This window comes from Elephantulus edwardii, unplaced genomic scaffold (genome assembly GCF_000299155.1).
Source record: "Elephantulus edwardii isolate Elephantulus edwardi_28Jun2011 unplaced genomic scaffold, EleEdw1.0 scaffold00072, whole genome shotgun sequence".
In the NCBI taxonomy this organism is placed as follows: Eukaryota; Metazoa; Chordata; class Mammalia; order Macroscelidea; family Macroscelididae; genus Elephantulus; species Elephantulus edwardii.
The window spans coordinates 13,983,388-13,988,771 of NW_006399822.1; positions in this window are offsets into that span (position 1 = coordinate 13,983,388).

Here is a 5,384-nt window from a genome sequence, read left to right on the forward strand (position 1 = left end):
TTTTTTTAAAAAAGCAGCAGCACATAATCATGAACCAAAGGTAATCAAGAAAGATGTGCATCAGTGTTGTATCCTTTCTTTATACCTATTCAATTTGTTCACTGAGCAAATCATTCCAGAAGTTGGGCTTTCTAAATAAGCATGTCTCCTCTGGATTGAAGGCAGATTTATGAACAAGGAGGATGACACAAAACCTTACTTGCTGGAAATGAGAACTTGAAACAATTGTCGCAGAAGATCAAAGAAAGACTACAGTACATAATTATTGTTGTTAGGCGCCTTTGAGTCAAGTACAATTCATAGTAACCCCATCTATGGACAACAGATCTGAATCTTGTTCTACCCTGTGCCATGCTCATCAACTCTGACACATTTGATCCCATTGCTGCATTCACCATGTCAACTCATCTAGTAGAGGGTCTTCCTCTCTATTATTGACTCTCCACCTTTCCAAGCCATGATGTTCCCTTCTGAGGAATCGCCTCTCTTAGCAACATGTCTAAAGTATATTAGATGAAGCTTTGTTATCTTTGCATCTGATAATCATTCTGGCTGCACTTTCTCCAAGATACAGGTTTTTCCATTGGGCACTCCATGGGCTAGTCAGTTCTCTTCTCCAACAACACAGCTCATAATGTTGTTATTGTTAGGTGCCATCAAGTCAAGTATGACTCATAGTGACCCTATGAACAAGAGACTTGAACCCTGTCTTATCCTAACTTTGATATACTTGATCCCACTGCTGTGGTTACCACATCAATCTACCTCGTGGGCATCTTCTTCTCTTTCATTGACCTTTCCAAGCTTGATATCATTTTCCAAAGAACAGCCTTTCCTAGCAACATGTCCAAAGTGTGAGAGTTCAAGCTTCACCATTCTTGTCTCCAAAGATTATTCTGATTGAACGTTTTCCAAGACTTATCTGTTTGGGGTTTTTTAGTACTCCATAGGATATTCAGCATTCTTCTCTGATACCACAACTCAAATGTATCAATTCTTTTTCGGTCATCCTTACTATTTGCCCAGGTCTCTGATAGCTCATAATGGACAAGCATTTTTAAAGTGTAGGACACATGAAGAGTTAAGAAGTATCTTTTACTGAGAATAAATCAGACTGGAAGAAAAAAAGAAATCACAAAAAAGTACATGTAATATGCACATGCACAGTTAAGTATATGCAACTATCCATCAGTATACATGGCCACTAGCTTCAAGTTCACCTACTCCAGCTAGCAGCTTCCATTCTTATGCTAAGAGCAGCAAAGCCATCACGTGATGTGGGGTGTAGAACCGATCTGCCAGCACACGGGCAGCTGTGGAGCAGAACAGGCTTGGGGCTAATCTGCAGCTTGGGAAATCTCGAGTCAAATTTTAACTGAGACACAGACTCTGCTCAAATAGGCAGAATAGCTGCGGGCATAACTTGTTCTTGTATTTCAGTGTTTTATTTTTCCTTATTTTGTCATGTTCTAAAATGAGAAAATATTAAGTACACTTCCACACTGACATGCTACAATTTTTCAGCTTGCTGAAAGGTTTAGAATAAGCTTTCCTTTTCAGGTCCAATAGTAGTATCAAACAAAATACTTTCCTTCTGTTCTAACCTAACACTGTTGAGAATACTGGAATGCTTTCTCCCGGTAAGTTGCTGTCATTAGGTGCCCTCTACCTTGTCCTAATCTGCACAGTACTTACTATCTCTGATATGATTTAATCCATTGTTAAAGTCACTGTGTCAGGTCATTTTCTTGCTGGTCTTCCTCTCTTTCTCTGATCCTCCACCTTTCCCAGCTGAATGTCTTTTTCCAAGGACTGATCCCTCTCCTGACAACATGCCCAGAGTATGTGAGATGAAGTAGTCTTTGAGTAATTCTTAAACGATTTCAAATTTCTAAACAACATTGCACTTGGGAAAGATGGGCAGTCTCATCTCAAGAGATTTACAGCCTCTAAAACCCACTGGAGGATCAGTTATGAGACAAAAAAGCCAAAGCCAAAGTGAGGGGAAAATGGATCTTCTCCAGTTTCTGGAGAGGTAGCTGCTTCCCAATTTTTAAATATAGATTGCTGAGAATGTCTAGTGCTACATCTGTTTGTTGAGACACCTCAACTGGTATTCCAATTCCTAGAGCTGTGTTTAATGCTAATGACATGGGTGTAGTTTCAACTTCTTCCCTTAGTACCATTGGTTCTTGATCATAAGCTACTTTTTTGAAAACTTGAGCATTGATTAGTTCTTTTTGGTACAGTAATTCTGTGCATTAGAAAGAAAGATAGTCCAACATTCCAAAGAAATATAATCCAATTGAATGCATAAATTCTATACCAAGAGCATAATATCACACACAAGGAAAATCTTGCTAATGATTGTTAAAAAAACAGCTGCAGAAGTACCTCAGCAGGGAACTGCCAGAAATGCAAAGCCAATTCAAAAGACGACATGAAGTGAGGGATATCATTGCTGGTGTTAGATGGATGCTGGTTGAAAGCAGAGAAAACGAAAAACAATTATTTTTGTTTTGTTGACTATGCAAAGGCATTTAATTCTGTGGATCTTAATAAATATGAACAGTATTGTGAAGAATAGGAATTATAGAGTACTTCCTGTGTTCACACAGAACTACAACACAGACCAAGAAGTCATTTAAATAGAGAAAGGAGATTCTGAATGGTTTAAAATCAGGAAAGGTGTGGGTCAGGGTTGATCCTTTCACAGTATATATTCAATATGTATGCTGAGTAAATAAACTGGACCAAATAAAGAACTCAGCATTAGGACTAGAGGAAGACCATTAACAACCAGCAAAATGCAGATGAATGACACAATTTGTAGAAAACCAGGAAGACTTAAAGCACTTACTGATAAAGCTCAAAGACTAGAGCCTTCAATATGATTACACCTCAACATAAAGAAAATAATTCTCAAAAAAAGAAAAGAATTCTCACAACCAAACCAATAAACATCATAATAAAGGAGAAAAGATTGAAGTTGCTAATGGTTTCATTATACTTGGATCCACAGTCAATATCCATGGAAGTAGCACTCAAATGTTCTACCAGTCTGCTACCAAGGAGCTCTTTAAAGTGCTAAAGAGCAAGAATGTAATTTCAAGACTAAGGTGTGTTAGTAATGGCATTTTTAATCATCTGTCTGCAAAAGCTAGACAATAATAAAAGACTGAAGAACTGATGTCTTTAAATTATGGTGCTGGCACCGAGTAATGAATAAACATGAACTGTCAAAAGAACAAATAAATCAGTCTTGAAGGAAATCCAGATGATACTCCTGGGAGACAAGGATGGTGAAAATTCTCATATATTTTGGTCATGTAATCAGGGAGGGTCAGTCCCTAGAGGAGGATATAATGATTAGTAAAGTAGACCAGTGGAAACCATTCACAGAGATGGATTTACAATGACTGCAACAATGTACAGCAGATTGGGAGAATGCCAGGACCAGGCACTGTTTCATTCTGCTGTGCACTGAGTCTCAAATCCTCCAAATTCACCACAAGCTTCAGGAGTATGTTACTTCTTGTTATCATCAAGTCAGACACATGCAATCTCATGTGTGTAGAACAGAAGTGCTGCGGAAGTACATAGTCAAATCTGTCTTCTTTTTTTTTTTCTTCTATAATTATATTTTATTAATTTTCATAAACATTTACAGAGATTTTGGGCTTCCACTCATTCATTGTTGCATTAAGTACACTCTTCTTGAACCTTGGCCTATAAAATGTCATAAGAGACAGAGCCCAGGGATCTCCTCCATTACCATTGTTATATGTGCTGCTGTTGTAGTTCTTTCTCCAAGAGTCCAGTATAGAAGATGAGAAGTTGTTAACTTTATGAGTTAATTGTGTTAGGATGGTAGGGAATGCCACGAGAAATTTGTATTTTTCATTGTCATTAAGTCAGTTCTGACTCAAAGCAGGTTTTCAAGGCTGTAAATTTCATGGGAGAAGACGACAATCTTTCTCCCTCGGACCTGCTGGTGGATTCGAACTGCCAGAAAAGTGCACCCTTTGGGTTAGCAACATAGGTCCCTAAGGATTATGTCACCAGGTCTCTATAAGAAATTGATATAGCTGTCAGCTGACCAACTCTCCAGAAGGTGATGGTTTGACTGTCTTAGCTCTCAGTAAGATGGGTAATCATGGGGCACTGTGTCTGCAGCGCATGAAAGCAATCCATTTGAGAACCACATCTCAGAAATGGTTCTCCTGGAGCTCCTGGATAACTCAATCATAAAAATAACTGGTTATTTCCACAATGTTGGATATGGTTCTAATACATGTAATAGATGCTCAACAAATGTATATGTTTGAAGAAGCTTTTACAATTCAAAACATTAAAAGCATGTAATTTCAAACAATGCAAAAGGATTTATGATGTATAATATATCATCTTTAGAAATGGCCAGTGTAGATTTGGCAGCTTTTGCCTTAAAACATAAATGTTCTAGTATTTTATCACTTAATGACCTACTGCAGAAAGTTCCTTAGCAGCAGCAATAGACTTTCTTCATTTGCCAATGACTGTACTTTTCTGTTGCATGAATGTTTCTTTATTTTACTCATCTCATATTTATGGATATGCTATTATAAACAAAGTGGTGCCAAGCATCTTTGTATCCATGTCTTTGCCTATGTATATTTTTTTTCCTCTGACATCTTTCTTGTTTTTAATAAAAAAAGACATTCTTATTTTATATTGGTTTGCTTACAATGTATGACATCTTTTTAAGAAAGGAATTTCTAGGCTCAAGTGTTGTGCATTTAAAAATTTATAGATATTGGCAGATTATCCTCTGAGTGGATATTACCCAAACCAGCATGAATGGTTTTTTCCCTGCATGCTCAAGTCCATTGCATATTTTTAAATTTTCATACCTTTACCAATCTGATAAACGAGAAATGGAACAAAAGTTGAGCTGCAATTCCAGAGACACACGATTTGAATCCACCAGCTGCTCCGCGGGAGAAGGATGAGCAGTCACCTCCTGCACGATTAACTGCTTCTGAAACCCCAATGGACAGTCAGCTATGGGTCGGTTATGACTCAACAGTACACAGCAACAACCACCTATATATTGTATATGTTCTGCATAATTTCCCAAGTTTGTCTCTTGAGGATTTTTTCTTTATGTGAAGAATTTTAGATTCTAGTATAATTAAATAGGTCAATCTTTTTATGAATGGTCTTTAGTCCTAGATGAATAATGAGCTTAAATACTACTATTGTAGCTTACGTATGTCCAACAAAGTGAGCCCCAGTGGCATAGTTGGTAGGGAGCTATGCTGCTAACTCAAAGGCTGCACCTCTCTGGTGGTTTGAATTCGCCAGATGCCCTGTAGGAGGAAGATAGGCCATCTTCTTCCATG